This window comes from Dioscorea cayenensis, chromosome 15 (genome assembly GCF_009730915.1).
Source record: "Dioscorea cayenensis subsp. rotundata cultivar TDr96_F1 chromosome 15, TDr96_F1_v2_PseudoChromosome.rev07_lg8_w22 25.fasta, whole genome shotgun sequence".
Classification (NCBI taxonomy): Eukaryota; Viridiplantae; Streptophyta; class Magnoliopsida; order Dioscoreales; family Dioscoreaceae; genus Dioscorea; species Dioscorea cayenensis.
This window is the reverse complement of record NC_052485.1, coordinates 6,721,972-6,742,191: the sequence shown is the minus strand read 5'-3', so window position 1 is coordinate 6,742,191 and position 20,220 is coordinate 6,721,972.

The window sequence follows — 20,220 nt, the reverse complement described above, 5'->3', positions numbered from 1 at the left end:
AAATCACAGTGACATCGGCATCATATCTAATGTGGTCATCACATCAACAAGATAAAAGATTTAAAAATTAATATATCTGGGTCTTAGCGCATAAGTTTTGTGTCAACACTGAAAATGCAAATAAATATATAATTTATAACATATAAATTATTTTGTTATTTTCTTAAATATAATGATAGAAAAAATTGTAATAATGTATAGTGACAAAAAATCAACTGTAATCCATTATATCATTTTTTTGCAGAATAAGCTAAAATTGCGTACATTTACTTGAATCAGTATGTATCTCTCAAAAGAAATAAAGTTCTACCTAGGGTTCCTTGACATTAAATATCGCATATATATACATATATATATTTGCAAGCAATCATAAACATGATTTCTTGTTAGGTATGATATTGTTGCAAATATGATTCAAGTATATGAATGCTTTCATATCCAAAATTTATTCAATTTCAATAAATGCATGCTTTTCAAATATGTATATATGGTTTCATAATATGAAAAAAATTTCAACAAAAGACCTTAATAATATTACAAATCAAAGGAAAAAAGGCACACTCTAATTTTGAAGTTAGATTTGCAGTTAATATTTATTTAGCTAATTAATATTTGATTATGATCTCATATAGGAAATTCAAATTCAAAAGCTGATTTTTAATCATATTTAAATACCAATTAAACATATTTAATTATGTTGATTTGATTCAACTAAAAAATTTAAGCTAAAAATTAATGAAAATCGAAATTATTTTGCATTATTTCACCTTATTTGAAATATCGATTGAGCTCCAATTATTACTTAAACATAAAATATATTTGCCAAATAAATAAATAACTTATGCAAAATCACTAATATAGCATGTGTTTGAAATGCTTTAATAATTGAAGTGAAAAACAAATCCTATGAGGAAATGGTGAAGTTCGCTAAATAAATAAAACATAATAAACAAAACCTAAAAGCTATAAGGCAAAATTTAAATAAGGCAAAGCAATAAATGCTTAGTTAGGATAGTATTAATTATTAAATAATTTCTAAAAGAGCATGAATTAATACAAAAATAAAATTAATAAAAGTCTTATAAAATAGAGAAAATTTTGGAGGATGAGATTTGTGAATAATAGTAAGAAAAATCATATTCAATCTCTTTTATATTGGCAGGAGATATTCTATGGATGACAATTAAGAAATAAATAACTTATAAAAAAGGGAAAGTGAAAAAGGATCACTGTTTTGTGTTCCAGAGAAGAGCACATTACGTGCCCCTTAGGGGCGTTTGATTTGCAGTAATGTGAAAACATTATCAAGAATCTAATGGTAATGTGTAGATTATCATATTTGGTTACTGTAGCAGTGGTAATGTTGATGGTAATATGAAATTACCAATAAGAGCCATTTTTAAAGGTAATGTATAAAGATTACCACGTGTTACGTGGTAATCTGAAAATATTACCACGTTTGGCATTGCACCGGTGGTAATGTGGATGGTAATATCACATTACCAACTTATAAATATTACCAAAGAAAGTGATAATTCTATTACTACCAAATTTGGTGTCTATCTTGGATTACCATGGTAATCTTATAACTTTTTATATTTTAACAAATTGATTACCATGACAACCAAACACGGTAATGAACTATTCTCGGTAATAAGAGTTTTCCAACCAAACATGGTTATATTAAATTACCGCAATATTCTCAACCATATAACATTCCCACTCATATTACCATGGTAATTTCGTTACACGGTAATATGTCATTACCACGAACCAAACGGCTCTTATAGTGAAATATTACCCAATAATGTGGTAATCTGATTACCACCAAAATATGTGTCCATCCAAATTACCAAGTTGGTGGTAATGTGTAATGTTTCTTTTTTTTCAATTATAGCCCCACTCATTTAATCTAATTCCTTATTATACTCATTATCAAAACCGTAGTTGTATTCTCTCTCATTATTTTTGATATTATAATTTAATTATTTATTTATCTAAATATTTTAAATTAAGTTTTTCAAAATTTTATATGTAGGGGTATTTTAGTAAATACAAAGGTATTTTAAAAAATTGTGTAAAAAATAATTTTTGATTTAATTATTTATTTATGTAAATACTTTAAATTATTTTTTTCAAAATTTTCTATGCAGGGGGATTTTGATAAATATAAAGGTATTTTAAAAATTGTGCAAAACAATATTTTTTGATATTATAATTTAATTATTTATTAATTTAAATATTTAAATTAAAATTTTCAAAATTTTATATGTAGAGGTATTTTGGTAAATTTGACATATTACTTAAGTGATTACTATGACTAACCAAACATGATAATGAAAGATTACCAGTAATATAAATTCTCAATAAAATATAAAAATCTCACATTACCACAATATTCCCAGACATATAATATTTCCGACCTCATTACTACTGTAATTTTATTACTGTGGTAATATATCATTATTGCAAACCAAATGAATCTTTAGTTTTTCTCATCTTAGTTAATCTCCAAGTCAACCATTTTCACATTGTCATGTTATATTTGCACAGAGATTTGAGTAGTGGTTTTTCTATGAACTTCACCTCAATGTTTTTTTTTTACTTTAAAATATTCAAGATGGTAAATGAGCCATTTTGGTTTCATCTTGGTTCCTCTATTTTAAAAATACTAAAAAGTGTGATTACTTAACATTTATTTTATATTTTTAATTTTTTAGAATATGTGTTAGACATTTATATATATTATGCGGGTTGTAAGAGCCCGTTTGATTTGCTGCAATGTAGAAAAATTACCACGTTTAGTATTATATTGGTGGTAATCTGGATGATAATATTACATTACTAACTTGAGAATATTACTAAAAAAATTGGTATTCTATTACCATCAAATTTGGTGTTTATCTTAGATTATCAAATATGTGGTAATCTCATAACACGGTAATGAACTATTTTCGGTAATATAAGTTATCAACTAAACATGATTATATCAAATTACCACAATATTCCTAATTATATAACATTTTCACCCATATTATCATGGTAATCTCATTACGTGATAATATATCATTACCACAAACACAACAGTCCCTAATAGTATATTTTTAATATACTCAATAATAAATGTAAGTTTGCTGCCATGTAAAAATATTGTTCTCTTCTACCCAAAATCTTCATTGCCCTTAATAGCATTTATTATCTGTTGGAATGTATTCATCGGATCCAGAGTAATAAATAACTCTTATGAGTTTTCTCTACTTAAAAAAAAAAAGCCCTAGCATTTTATGGTTATAGCTATTAAGTTATTAATGACAATGATCGTAACAGACAAACTTAGCCTGAACAAATTCAAACATTAAACTTTCTATTTTAATTTAAAACTTTAATACTAAAGTGGTATTTGATTGGATTTAATATTATATTACCATAATAATTTAGAACAAATATTATAATATTATTTTATTTAGTTGTTTAAAGTGGAAATATTACGTTTCTAAAATCTAATAGTTTAAGTGCTATTTCTGAAAATATGATCATCAATTCAATATGGTAATCTGATTTTTTTTTTAAATTATAAAATTCTTTCTAATTTTATCTTATATTTTTTGGAATAAAATAACTTTCATCTTACATTTTTGGAATAAAATAACTTTTAAAATCGTTGGTGACTTGAGTGCCAAAAATAAAAAATAAAAAATAAAAAAAAGAAAACAGGGAGTGCAGGGGATATTATGTGCATTTGGCACAATATATATTCAAATAATATAATATATAAAGATGCATGCGCTGGTAGTAAATTATTTTAAATTCTTATTCAAATATAATGTACCACTATTTTTTATTTTTAATTCTAGTTATCTCTATTTTAATAGAGACATGGCTAGCTAAAATATAGGAAAAAAATCATTAAATGCAGGGTTATAGATATATATAATATATATGATAAATAATTTTGATATTTACCTCAAATTGTTATAAACTTTAATTTATTTAATATCTATTAGGGAAAGATATTTTTAGAAAAGGGAATAATTTATAATATAAAATTTTCATCTAAGGTAATGTTACATATCAACTAAATCAAAATTACACGTTAACAAGACTTGAGAATCACATTCCCAAAGATCATATTCTTGGCGGTAATATAAGATTTTATAAACCAAACAAACTTTATTTTTATTTTTATTTTTTTTAACTCCAATTATTAGTTAAATTTAAACAATGGTCGCTAAAACATAAATAAATAGTGATAGACATAGGCTGGTTAATCGGGCCATGCACCAAAAGATGGACCCTAAACTAGCTTGTGCTAAAGGATGGTTTTGGTACCCCGTGTTGGTTTGCTAGAAAAGGTGGGCCTGGCTAGAACCCACCAGTTCACTTGTGGCCCTATTTGATATTCAAATATAATTAAAAATTAAAAAAAAAATTTATTAGTGTTGTAACCTTCGGCTAATCGGTAATGGGTTGGATGACCAAGTGGGTCAAGCCATTAGGTCATTTGTTGAGAAAAGGTCAACCTTAAATTAACCGAGCTGCTATAATATGACCCATTGCAGTTGACCTGCCTAATTAATAATATTAGACATGGCCACAGTTCAGAAACCACCGGTTCTGGTTCCTAACCGGAGGTTCCGGTTAAAAAAAACCTTGAACTGGAACCGAACCGTCTAGGCAAAGTTCTTGGCGATTCGGTTCCAGTTCTGGTTCTGGCGGTTCGGTTCGACGGTTCAAACGGTTCATGTTTTTTTTTTTGTTAAACTAAATAATTCAATATTTCAAATTAAATGACCACATAAATACAAGAATTAATTTAATACAATATTTTAAATATTTTAAAGTTTTAAATGGAATAATTCAATATTTTAATTTTTTTTCTTTTTCTTTTTCAATGTTTCAAACCCAAGGTTTCAATGTTTCATTTCTTTTGTTGTTTTTATTTTTAATGTCCATGTATGTTATTTGTTTTTCTGTATGAATTGTTTTTATTTTTTTATTTTTTTTTCTTTTTGGTTTCTAGTATAATGATATAAGTTGCATGGTTTATAAATTGAAAATTTTGGGAGTTTTATCTATATATTGGAATATATATATATATATATATATATATATATATTCATGTTTATTTTATTTTATTTTATTTATTTATATATATTTTTAATGATTCAAATGTCTTCCATTCCATGAGAGTATTTTACTCATTATATTTTCACTTATATAAAATAAATATAATTTAATATGAACTATGTTAATTTTGTAAGTTTCAAAACGTGTGATATATAAAGTCTAGTCGTTGTTTTTTTTACTTTCTAATAAATTCATGATCTATTTATTTTATAAAAAAAATATAATTTACAATTAAATTTGCTCATTCATATATATTAAATTATAAAAATAATATGAAAATCTACTAAAGAATTGAATATTTTTTCCCCTCAAAAGCTTAATTTGGTAAGTGATAAATCACAAAAACAGACTAGTTATATATATCATATTAAGTTCTCCACCCTCCAATCATTTAGATTGTTCATATGTTTCCTTGCAAATGTCTAACATGCTATAACTTAAGGCTACAGAGTTTGGTTTCTTATAAATGCTCTTGATCGTACTATTTCAATGACAATGTAAACGAGTAATTTAATTAGTATTAAAAATTGAGATTGATCTCTATTAAAGCTCTTTTAACTTTTAAGTACTCCTCATTAGTTAAATTGTTTTAATAAATCCATATTTAATTTATTACTAATAATTTGTGGCATAATCAATTAATTATAACTTTTCTTCTTCAATGAGTAACAAAGTTTGGCATGTCACAGTACATATAAATCCGATGAATGTCACAAATTAGACCTAATCGGCTAATCAAGTATTCAGAATCAGACATAATCAATAATTAATTTGATTAATATCTTTAATTATTTATTTAAAATATATTTAAACATGTAATTACTTAATTAATTACTAATTAATGATATTAACAAAATAAAAACCTAATCATTCATGACATTATTTATATATAATATATATATATATATATATATATATATATATGATATTTTGATTTAACTGGAACTGCCGTTTGAACCGCCGGTTTGAACCTTTGGTTGAACTGGTGGCTGAATCGCCGATTCCACGGTTTTCAAATTCTGAAATCGAAACAGAAACTGAACCTTGTATAAAGGTTCAGGTTCCGGTTTTTGGATGGTTACGGTTTTGTCGGTTCCGGTTCAGTTTTTGATGGTTCGGTTCCGGTTCGATTCCACAGTTTTGGTTCAAAATGGCCCCGTCTAAATAACATAGGGAGTGTTTTTTTCTACCCAGTAGCCCCCTCTATAAATAACTTATCCCAAAATCACTAATAGAATATGTGTTTTAACTGCTTTGAAGTACTAAATTCCTACAAAGAAAGAATGAAATTATCGCTAAATAAATAAAACATAATAAATAAAAACTGAAAGTGATGAAACAAAATTTGAATAAACCAACATAAACTATTAGTTAGGATAGTATTTGAATCATTTTTAGAAGAATATGAATTAAATAAAAATAAAATTAAATAAATAAAACTCACATGAAATAGAGAACGCTTCTGAGAATGAGATTTGTTGAGAATGAGATTTGTGAATAATGGCAAGAAAAATCATGTCCAATATCCTTTTATATTGGCAGGAGATATTTTATTCTTTCCTCCCAATTTGCCTTTACATTGTTTAAATGTGTAACTTCTTTGAATAAAGCAAGAAGGAACCATTGCTTTGTATTTTTATATTCTATTGCTTGCTCACAATTAGTCTTTACTTAATGTTCCTTATTTGAAGATTAAGAAATATATAACTTCTTTAGAAAAAGCAAGAAGGAACCAAAGCTATGTGCTCCAGAGAAAAACACTAAAATGCCTTTGCCATATCTCATCTTTGTTATTCTCCAAGTTGATCTGTTTCCCATTTCTTCCTCTTGTAATGCCATGCTATAATAGTATATATATTTAGGGTGTGTTTGGTTCGGAAGTAGTCCATTAAAATGGCGGAAGTCTTGAAGTGCTATTTCAGTTGAAGTGTTCAGTTTTATGTGTTTGGTTGAAAGGGGAAGTGTTAAATTATTAACCACTTTTTTTTAGTTAGTGGAAATGAAAATTTAAAAAATGATGAAAATTAGGTTCTAATCACCACTTCATCATGGGGTGAAATTACTCTATACTTGTTGGGTTGATCTTATAATTATTTATCATAATAATTTTTAAAAATATTTTTTTATAAACAATATAAGAGAAAAAAGATAAAAAAATTAAAAAAATTAAAAAATGATAAAAGATAAATAAAATAAAAAATAAAAGAAATAATAAAACATAAATAAATAAATAAATAAATATGGATTATTTTAATCCCCTACATGAAACCAGTTGGCCGAAGTAGGACGCCGAAGTGGACTTTGACCAAAATTTTCCCGAAGTCAAAGAATGAAGTCAAAAGGTTTTGGAAGTTGTTACTTCTGCACTTCGGTCTCCACTTCAGTGAACCAAACAAGTGGAAGTGTCACATCAGCTCCCACTTTCGTCACTTAGACCTCCACTTCGGCGAACCAAACTCCCCATTACCCTGTGTTTGGATTGTGGGAGTGATCCCAAGGAGTAGAGATTAGTCCTACTTTTGGTGTAAGCTCATGTTTAGGTATGCACCAATGGGGTTAGGAAGGGGACTGAGGGGGCTTCATCCCCTCAAAACCCAAACTGCTCATGTCCTCCAATTTTGGGGGGGCATTCGTTGCCCTTTAATTACCATTTTACTTTTAATAAATAAAAAAATGTTTCTATAATACACCTAATACATCCTATAATTAAATCACTTTTTAATTTTTTCCATTTTATCTTACATAAAAATGTAATTAAAATGTATTATTTAACTAAATATTTAATTATAAAAATTAAATTGGATAATAGTTAAATAGATTAATTATTTTAATTATTATAATAAAAAGCATAATATTTAAAGCTGATTTTTATTTAAAATATTTAATTATAATAATTAAAATGAATAATTTTGTTTAAATTATTTTATAAATTTAAAAAATTAGTTATGCTTAAATATAATTAACTATTGTATGTAATATCATTTATTTACATTAAAAAAAATATAAAAGTAATATTACATGATTTTCTTTCTTATTTTTTTCATTTCCACTTTCTATTCCTTTAAACCAAACACTATCTTCATTTCTATCACCATCTTTTCATTTCCATCCCCAATCTCCATCTATCACTCCCATTCCAAATACTATCTTCATTCTTTTATTTCCGTGAACCAAATGGAGGTACCTCAATTTTGCCTCAATTTTTTTTAGTGTTTTTTCTATGTGCTTTACCTCAATTTTTTTTTTTTGTATTTTTAAATTATTCAAGATGGTGTACAAACTTTGTGTGTGTGCGCACGTGAAGAATGGCTTTTGTTTGTAAAGTGAACAGTAATGGCTTAAGGATTTTAGTCCCACATTGGATAATGAAGGCATTGGGTGGAGGATGTAAGCCTATAAAAGGGTGCTTAAGGCATTGGTTTGAATCATCCATTATCTTCATCATCTTCTTCAATATTGGTTGGGCTCCTTCAAGTAAGAGTTCCCATTTGTATGTAATTGAAAAATTACCAAAAATTTGTAAGCTTTGGAGTTAATGCAGAGGTGTCTTGCCGCTGTGCCCGAGGAGTAGGCAAATTGCTGAACCTTCTAAAATTCTGGTGTGTTCGTTCCTTTTTTTTTATTTTTTTATTTTGCTTTAGTTTTTATATTCAGTATTCAATTATTATATTTGCTGGGTTATTCACATTTGTAGTAGGATGGTATTTGTACATATAGTACTATTTATTTGTCACTATTCATATATATGGTACTATTCATCTACTATTTGTTTCTAGTAAGGGGAAGGTACCCAGTTGGTAGCAGATTTGTTAAATCTGGATGAAACTTTCAAAGATGAAGATTTGGCTTTGATGTTACTATCATTCCTCCTGGATGAATTTGAATACCTTGAGACTGCCTTACTTCATGGTAAGGACAAGGTATCTCTTGATGAAGTTTGTGCTGCCTTGTACCGTTGTGAATTAAGAAAAAGGATAAGAAAGAGTGCAGGAATGTAGCAGCAGAAGCAATGGTAGCAAGAGGTCGATCACAATGCCAAAAATCTGGAAGAAGAGGAAGATCTCACTCGAAGACCAGACTTGGTAGAAATGAGTGTGCTTTTTGTCATGAGAAAAGACACTGGAAGGAAGACTGCCCCAAGCTGAAGAAGAAGGAAAAAGCTGCCCCAAACACAAATGTAGCTGAATACAAGAGTGATGCAAAACTCTCGCTGGTTGCTTCCCCTTTGCCAATCCATTTAAATGAATGGATTTTAGATTTCGGCTGTACTTACCATATGACTCCCAATATGGAGTGGTTCTTTGATTTTGAAGAAGTAGATGGAGGAGTTGTCTACATGGGTAATGACAACACCTGTAAGACTGTTGGGATAGGCTCTATTCGATTGCAGAACCATGATGGATCAACTAGGTCCCTGTCAAAAGTTTGATATGTACCTATCTTAAAGAAGAACCTCATCTCTTTGGGAGCCTTGGAATCTAAATGCTTAACTATGACAATAAAAGATGGAGGTCTAAAGGCCACATCAGGCACACTCATGGTATTAAAAGGTGTTAGAAGAAATAACCTGTATTAATATCAAGATAGTATGGTTATTGGAACAAGGACAACAATTCAGAAGAAGATAAGGAGTTAGAATTAACCAAGTTGTGGCACATGCGATTGGGACATGCTGGCGAAAAATCTTTGCAAATTCTGGTGAAGCAAGGATTGTTGAATGGTGTGAAGGCTTCCAAATTAGACTTTTGCAAGTATTGTGTTCTGGGAAAGCAAAAGACAGTGAAGTTCGGTACTGCTATCCACAATATAGAAGGTATTCTGGATTATGTTTACTTAGATGTGTGGGGACCGGCCACAACACCATCTTCTGGAAGTAAACATTACTTTGTTACTTTTGTTGATGACTTTTCCAGAAGAGTTTGGGTATATAGCTTGAAGATGAAGGATGAAGTATTGGGAGTTTTCCTTAAGTGGAAAAATATGGTGGAGAACCAAACAGGAAGAAGAATCAAGAAGCTCAGAACAGATAATGGTGGAGATTACAAGAGCGATCCATTCTTCAACGTCTACAATACGCATGGCATTGTCCGACACTTCACAATAAGAGATACACCACAACAAAGTAGAGTGTCAAAATGCATGAACCGAACTTTACTGGAGAAAGTTCGTTGTATGTTGTCTAATGCTGGATTGGGCAGGCAATTCTGGGCTGAAGCTTTGGCGTATGCACAACACCTCATTAGCTGTTTGCCATCATTAGCTATTGGTGGTTAAAACACCTATGGAGGTATGGTCTGGAAAACCTGCTACAGATTATGACTCTTTACATATATTTGGGTCTATTGCTTACTATCATGTGAAGGAGTCAAAATTGGACCCAAGAGAAAAGAAAGCATTGTTTATGGGAATCACCTCTGGAATAAAGGGATTCCGCTTACGGTGCATAGAAACAAAGAAAGTGATATTTAGCAGAGATGTGATATTTGATGAATCTTTTATGCTGAACAAGCCAATAGAAGAAGCCACCCATACTAGTTGTACTCCAAAGCAGGTAGAGTTTGAGAAGATGACAATAAGTTCAGCTAAAGAAGTAGTGGTTGTAGATAACTCTCCAATAGTAGAAGAGGTAGAGGATCCAACACCAGAACAACAGCTAGACTCAATTGCAACAAGTAGACCAAGATGAGAAATTAGAAGACCTGCTCGTTTTATAGATATGGTGGCATATGCACTTCCAGTGGTGGATGATGATATTCCTTCCAACTTTCAAGAAGCATCCAAGAGTCCAGAAAGTGAGAAGTGGAAGGAAGCTATGGATGAAGAGATGTTATCTATTCAGAAAAACAAAACTTGGAGGCTGGTGCAACCATTGACGAATAAGAGGGTTATCGGGTGCAAATGGATATACATAAAGAAAGAAGGATCTTCTGATAATAAAGAATTTTGCTACAAAGCAAGATTGGTGGCAAAAGGCTACGCTCAGAAGGAAGGAATTGACTACAATGAGGTATTCTCTCTAGTTGTAAAACATTCATCTATAAGAATTTTGTTGCCTTTGATAGTGCAGTTCAATTTGGAGCTAGCTCAACTTGATGTGAAGACTGCATTCTTACATGGTAACTTGGAAGAGGAAATATACATGACTCAACCTGAAGGATTCAAGGTTTCTGGCAAAGAAAATTGGGTGTGCAAACTAAGCAAATCGTTATATGGATTAAAGCAATCTCCAAGGCAATGGTACAAGCGATTTGATTGCTTCATGAGAGAGCAAAAATACACAAGAAGCAAATACGATCATTGTGTATATTTCCAAAAGCAGAGATTTGATTGCTTCATTTACCTACTCTTGTATATTGATGATATGCTGATTGCATCAAAGAACCAAGCAGAAATAAACAGGCTGGAGGTTCAACTGAATTAAGAGTTTGAGAAGAAGGATCTAGGTGGAGCTAAGAAGATCCTTGGGATGGAGATAAGTAGAGATAGAGCAAAAGGAAAGCTTAATTTGTTTAACACAGAAGCAGTATCTGAAAAAGGTATTACAGTGTTTTGGTATGCATGATAATTCAAAAACTGTGAATACCCTACTTGCCTCGTATTTGAAGCTTAGTGCAGATATATCTCCAAAGAGTGAAGAAGAACAAGAATATATGGCCAAAGTGCCATATGCCAATGAAGTGGGAAGCTTGATGTATGCTATGGTGTGTATAAGGCTTGATCTCTCACATGCTGTTGGAGTAGTGAGTCGATATATGCATACTGCGGGTAAAAAACACTGGCAAGCCGTGAAAAGGATTCTATGGTACATAACACTGTAGATGTTGGTTTGATGTTTGAGCAGGATGATAGTACACATACAGTTGGATATTGTGATTCTAACTATGCAGGAGATTTAGATAAACGATGATCGACTACTAGCTATTTATGTACTTTAGCCAGAGCATCAGTCAGTTGGAAATCCACTTTACAGTCAATAGTGGCATTGTCTACAACAGAAGTAGAGTACATGGCAGTTACTGATGCTATTAAAGAGGCGATATAGCTTCAAGGAATGCTAGAAGATTTCGGAGTTGGTCAGAAGCACATTATGGTGAATTGTGATAGTCAGAGTGCTATTTGTTTAGCAAAGAACCAAGTCTTTCATGTAAGAGCGAAGCACATTGATGTCCGGTATCATTTTGTGCCAGAGATTGTTGAAGTTGAGATACTTCTTGAGAATATTCGCACTGAAGAAAACCCTGCAGATATGATAACGAAGGTGATATCAGCAAACAAGTTCTAACATTGTTTGGACTTGTTAAATATCATGCATATTTGAACACCTTCAGATATGATAACGACGGTGGCATTTAGTGACACAGACTACTGAACTTCTCCAAAATGTTTTGAGAATTGAAGAGGAGTTGACAAACAAGCCAAGGTGGAGATTGTGAAGAATGGCTTTTGTTTGTAAAGTGAACAGTAATGGCTTAAGGATTTCAGTTCCACATTGGATAATAAAGGCATTGGATGGAGGATGTAAGCCTATAAAAGGGTGCTTAAGGCATTGGTTTGAATCATCCCATTCTCTTCATCCTCTTCTTCAATATTGGTTGAGCTCCTTTAAGTAGGAGTTCCCATTTGTAGGTAATTGAAAAATTACCAAAAATTTGTAACCTTTGGAGTTAATGCAAAGGTGTCCTGCCGCTGTGCCCGAGGAGTAGGCAAATTGCCGAACCTCGTAAAATTCTGGTGTGTTCATTCCTTTTTTTATTTTGCTTTAGTTTTTATATTTAGTATTCAATTATTATATTTGCTGGGTTATTTACATTTGTAGTAGGATAATATTTGTACATATAGTACTGTTTATTTGACACTATTCATATAAAAGGTACTATTCATCTACTATTTGTTTCTAGTAAGGGGAAGGTACCCAGTTCCCCTAACTCTGTGTGTGTGTGTTTTATTTGTTTGGTTCATCTTACATAGTTCCTATGCTTCATCTTACATAGTTTCTATGCTTTCAAAATAGTTAAAATTGTGATCAATTAACACACACACACACTCATATATATATATTAATGTTTATTGGAATATATGTTAAACATTTTGATATGTTATGTGGATGGTTAAAGAGATGTGTAATAGTGAGCTTTTAGTATACTAAACAATAAATGGAAGCTTTCCTACCATGTAAAGATATAGTTCTCTTTTCAACCAAAAATTTGAACTACTCTTAACAACATTTATCTTCTAAGATGTATCTACCGGATCTAGCTAGGACTATAAATAACTCTTGTGAACTTTCTCACTAGAGATGGGCATGGAGTGAGGAATGCCATTCTACATGGGATCGACCCCGTTTGGGCTGGAATTCCCGGTTTCCTTCTCCCCCATGCCCAATAGCTGTGATAGGAGAAGCTAAGAATGAACGAAACATAACTTGCCACACTCATTATAGCAGGGGTGGCTTAAGTTAACTAGAGGCATAAAGCAAAATTTTAGAATAAATCCTCTAATTTATTTAATAAAAATTAAATTTTATTTAGATTTTATTTTAATAAATACTTGTTTGTTTCTCTTTCTCCATGCTACAAAACTCGTGATAACGAGATATATTTAAAATTTATTAGTAAAACTCAAAATTAAAAATGTAACAATATAAAAATGCACAAAAACTCTTATTTATAATTTAAAGAAATAAATATTATATTAATTTTGAAGAAATAAATGCACGAGAAAAGTCCATAGGATCAAAATATAATTTTGAAAAATTAGTGAGAGATGATATGAGATTGATTAAGCATCAAAATAAAAATATTTAATATTTTATTGTGTTATTTTAAATTTTAAAAGTTACCTAAGATTATATAACATTGGTTAAATATTAAATTAAAATATTTTTGTATTACGATAATTATTGGGAGTTCTCCAAAATTTTAAGTTTTTAAAGGCCTTAAAATTAAAATTATATTAAAAAAATTCTAAAGATAAGTCATTAAAATTAAAATTATTATTAAAAAAAAGCCTAAATGAGTCCTTGAAAAATATTGGGGCCTAAAGCAATTGCTTCATTGGCCTACCCCTGAGCCGACCCTGCTTTATAGCCATGACGTGACGAGATCGGGGAACGGGCTCAACAGCTTCACCCTGTGACAATATTATATAATATATATAGATAGATATGTAATATAGGGTTTAAAAAAATAAAAAAAAACCCTAATAATATTTAGTGCACCTTTTATATGTATTCAGTTTCAACATTTCAGTTTCTGAGTTATTAGATTTTGAACTAGTTTTCTATTTTTATGAGGAGATTTATTAATACAAAATGTGAACATTCAACATATTAATTTAGGTAGTCTCTTGAACAATAAGATGTTGCTTAAATTGCATTGGATATTTATAATATATTGATGAGTGTACAATGTTCATATATGTCATATCATTTTGTACACTCATTTGGCTTGTATTAGAATTATATTGTGGAATTCGATGCTAAATCTAGTGTATTTTGCATTTTTAGGCTTAGGGTAGCACTTCAAGACAAGAGGGAGCAAAAAAAAAAAAAGATTCCACATGTTAAATGAAGAAGTTGGAGCTCTCTCAGCATCATTTGAATAAGGACAAGACAAACTGGGTGCCTTACACTACAAGAAAATTACTGTTTCGAAACAGCATTTTTCGTTTATATTCCATTGCTATTTCAGTTTAGCAACGGATTAGAAACGGAATTTATATGTTTCGAAACCCCTTGTTTTAATTTAAATAGAAACGGAGAAATGTTCTGTTTCTAACTTTAGAAATGGATTAGAAACGGAAATCAATATGTTTCTAATTTTTAAAAAATTAAAACGGAATGATATATGTTGCTAATCCGTTTCTAAAATCCGTTGTAATTCCGTTTCTAGATTTAGAAATCAATTTAAAATGAAAGTTTTACCTTTACAAAAATTAGAAACAGATTCCAAACGGAATATTTTCTGTTTTATTTTTGTTTTCCTCATTAGAAATATTTTTTTTTTGTTCCTAATCCATTTTTAATTTTTTTTAAATTAAAAACAATATTGAAACAAATAAATCTGTTTCTAATCCGTTTGTAACATTCATGTAAAAAAAATAAAAATTATATTCCTGATTTTTTTTAAAACCTGGTATATGAATTTTATTTTTAAACCTAAATAAGAAAATTCCTCAATTTATATAAAAAGAATAATATATGTTCAATACAAAATAATAAGTATACGACAAATACAACTATAAGACAACATCATGATCATCAGTCAATGGTTGTGAGTACTGTGTACTAAATTGCGACTGCTCAAGTATCCTCTTCTCAAAACTCATCGTCATGTCCTTCATTTGACACATCATCTCCTCACGATATTGATTTCTCTCCTCTTTCATTTCAAGCAAACTTTGTTGAAGCCTCTCCTCACGATCTCGGACTTGACTTAGAGTCTGTTGAAGCCTCTACTCACGATTTTAGACTTTCATAAGAGTTTAACGCAAATCTCAAACCTCAGTCTGTAGTGTCTTTGATACTGAACCTGTGTAAAAACTTGAAGATAACTGTGGATAAAAGATACACGCTTGGGACCCTATTCCATAAACTTGACTTTTCTTTCCTCCCCCAATAGCCTCATAGTATAGAGTTGTTTCATCCACAATAGGATGCTCGTCATGTCATTCTGAAACCACACTTTAATTATAAATCTCTACACTTTTCTAGTGAAAGAAAAACAGAGGCTTACCAGTAGCTTAGAGTGAATTGTGTTTAAAAATGCTATTTTTAAGAATTGTATTTTCAAATAAAAATTTATAATAATAAAAATTCTTAATTAATAATGAGTACCACACTACAACCTTAACATATGAATGATAATTCTGTTGGAAAAACACCAACTTTGAAGAATTCAGCCATAATTCCCATGAAAAGTCACCACTAAACAAGCGCCACATGCAAATAAATAATATCTTAAATTTATATATTTTTATGGAAATAAATATATATAAATATATTAAAAAAAGGATAAGGGATAATGACATTGAAAATTGTAATGAAAACATTAAATTAGTGCTACAAGTAATAAAAACTGAAAGGGGTTTTTTGGATTTTCGTCTTCCATCATGTCTTTATTTGTTTGTGGTTTTATTAGTAACTAACTGGCATTTGATTGAATCTTACATCCTTGTTTAACTATTGTAAGTCCTTATGGATTTTGGTCTATGATTAGACTTTGTTATTATTATTGTTGTATTTTTTTTTATATATTTTACATTTTTTTATCATATATTTCTGAGTTTTCTTATCTCATATTAAGAGATGTATTTATATTTAATTAGAATACCTTCCATTTTATCAATGTCAAGATGGTCAAATTTGAAATAAGATTTGGTTGTATTTGTCATAAGAATATGATGTATCAGTCACCAAAAAATTATGATAGTAGTTTCACCAGAGCTACTTGAATGGTATGCATCACAGATTAAAAAAAAATTACTGCTAAAAAAAATTAGCAATCTAAACCCTAGAGAAAAAAGAGGTGAAAAAATAAAGTTACTGACTAATTAGCAGCCAATTCAAAATGGTCCTCCATTATGACAATGCATATGGAACAACAAACTCTACTAGAAGGTGGTAGAAATAAATCATTGAAGCAGGCAAGAGTCAAGATCACTTACCGCACGAAGCTAGCCACCTAAGCCAATTTCTCCAATAAACGAAACATTATTTTGAATGGGAAACTCCAAGAAACTGAAAATGGAAAATGAAAGGCCCTTGATTTAGATGACACAACTTCATTAAAAAGTCAAAATAAAATAGCAGCAGTCAAAGACATCTCTACAACAGAAATTTTTAAAGCTAAATTACATCACCAACTTAAAATGTCAAGGCTTCCTAGAATAGCACACAATCCAAACCACAGATTTTGATTTCACATAGCATAATTCATCGTAAGGTGAGAACTGGTATCACTGACAGATAACCTTCTTCACCTACCAAATTCTCTTCTTTTCATTTCCAAATCAAACAAGAAAGTAAAGTCAGACAGACAACAGTTCATTATTTCCTGCTTTACAAACCATTTGTGCCAATGATTTTGGACAGATAATGTGATGTCGAAAACCAAAAACCATTATATACATATATATAATAAAATAAAATAAAATTCACTCTGTAACATGATAAATAAATTTTTGATTCAGAGATAAATATGCTCTTGAATCAGGCCATTATTTTAAACTAATGAATCTGAAGATATGAGAGAGGAAAAAACCTAAAACAAATTTGGCATTTTAACAGGAAAAAACCTTAAACTAATGGAGGGACAAATTCTACTTTGCCTCAAGTATGTGGCCTCGTGGAGCTCTCTTGGGATTGTTATTGCTAGCTTGCATTATAATTAACCGGAGACTGTGAGAAAGCCCAACCTGTGACACTAATAATTGCAACAACCAAGATAATTCTTCTATCTCGTTATAACTACAACATGATTAATTTATTTCTGAATCTAAAATTCCCCTCATACCATAAATAATTAAAAAAAAAGCTCCAGTGATCATGAGCCAAGCCATGCATGCAAAGGGAAGCTAATTGAAGCCAAACAAAGAAGAAGCTGATGATCATGAGCCAAGCCATGCATGCAAACAAGCTCAGTTTTGGGTCCATTTCTTGTTGGCAGGTGACATTTCTGTAACTCTTATCTCTAGTCTCTTACTCTAGATTAGCACGAGGGGTAAAAAAAAAAACCAAAATATATATAAATCTAAATCTCAATTTGGTTCTCTATCTCCTCCCATTAAACTATAATTGCATTTGATCTTGTTTCCCATTTTATAATCACCTTAATAGCTATGTTCCACATCTTGCATTTGGGATAAGAAAACGAAATAGCAAAGCAGGTAAAGAAGCAACCAAGTCAAAAAAATTTTATTCCATTCATACACATACCGCTGCAAAATCAAGCATAATTGAAGCACAAATATCGAATTGCAAAGTTATTTCCATGATATCATACATAGATCGAACAAAGAAAGAGATGCAAGATAAGGGCAAAGTTGAAATCAAAGGCATAAATTGAGGTGTACCTCCATTGATGGTGATTTTGGAGAGGAGTTTGGCGAAGTCATTCTTAACGATGACGGAGCTCGGCGTTCTCTTCGCGAAGGGCTTCGAGCTTGTTGGTGATGGGAAGCTCAAGGGATTGGCTATGGGAAGCCTCGATCGAGAAGAAGGCCGAGAGGGATGTCGTTGTCGGTGCCGATAGTGGCTTCGCCGGCAACGGTGACGCCGAAGGAGGCGCTAAGGGAGACGATCGCTGGGGTTGGAGCACGAGGCGGCAAGGTTTGACCTTAGTGTTAGGGCTAAGGAAGAGGATCACTAGGGTTTGTTATTATTAGTACTAATACTTGAATTTCTTCTAAAAAATGAGCAAAAATAAAATAAATTAAATGAAATGCTCACATGAGACGGTTGTTTTTTCATTCATTCCTCACTTTCCATATCATGTCTTTGAGTATAAATTATTGTTATCTTAACACATATGGTATTTATTATCATCAATAAATATAAAAATAACTTTTTAAATTATTAAAAATAAATAAAATTTTCTTGTCATATAAAATTTTCTTGCAATATTTAAATAAAATATTAAATTTTATATCCGTTTTTAGTCCGTTTCCATTAAAACGGATTAGGAACGGAAATTTTCTAATATATAATAATATGTAAATAAAATATTAATATTTTGATCCGTTTCTAGTCCCTTTCTATTAGAAACGGATTAGAAACAGATATTTTCTAGTATTTAATAATATTCAAATAAATATTAATATTTAGATCCGTTTCTAGTCCATTTCTATTAGAAACGGATTAGAAACGGATATTTTTTAATATTTTATAATAATTAAATAAAATAATAATTTTTAGATCCGTTTCTAGTCCCTTCCTATTAGAAACGGATATTTTCTAATATATAATAATATGTAAATAAAATATTAATATTTTGATCCGTTTCTAGTCCCTTTCTATTAGAAACAGATTAGAAACAGATATTTTCTAATATTTTATAATATTTAAATAAAATATTAATATTTAGATACGGATATTTTCTAATATTTAATAATATCTAAATAAAATATTAATATTTAGATCTGTTTCTAGTCCCTTTCTAGTAGAAACGGACTGGAAATGGATATTTTCTAATATTTTTTAATATTTAAATAAAATATTAATTTTTAGATCCGTTTTTAGTCCTTTTCTACTAAAAACGGATTAAAAACGGATATTTTCTAATATTTAATAATTTTTAAATAAAATATTAATATTTAGATCCGTTTCTAGTCCCTTTCTAGTAGAAAAGGATTAGAAATGGATATTTTCTAATATTTAAATAAAATATTAATTTTTAGATCCGTTTCTAGGCCCTTTCTATTAGAAACGGATTAGGAACGGATATTTTTTAATATTTAATAATATTTAAATAAAATATTAATATTTAGATCTGTTTCTAGTCCCTTTCTATTAGAAACAGATATTTATAATATTTAAATAAATGATATTTTAAATTGGCCGTTTGTAAGCCGTTGTTATTTAAATTATATTTAAAACGATTATTTGTCCGTTGTTAATCGGTTGCAAGTAAGAACGAAATAAAGTCCATTTCTAATATTTTGTTTTTAAATAGTAATTTTCTTGTAGTGTTATATGCATCTTATGCCCAATCTTACAACAGTTAGTGGATTACAAAGAACCTTGCGGGCATGCTTATACCCGTAAAGAGGATTTAGAGCCAAATCAGAGAACCTTACGGGCACAGCTTATGCTAGTAAGGACCATCCAGAGAAGTTTACGACCACAGCATACGCCCGTAAGGGAGGTCACAAGAAGCAACCCAGTGAAGTTTACGGTCCATCGCTTAGGGCCGTAAGCTGGATCGTAACACAAATAGAAGACCTTACGAACAGGACTTTAATTATTGCCATAAGTGTTTCCATAAGGCTCATGACCATTATGACCATTTTCTCCAACTCCCTTATGCCCGTAAGCAGTCAAGTATAAATAGAACTTATGAGGATTTTTAGGGCATTCTTTGTTTTTCTTTTTGGGTG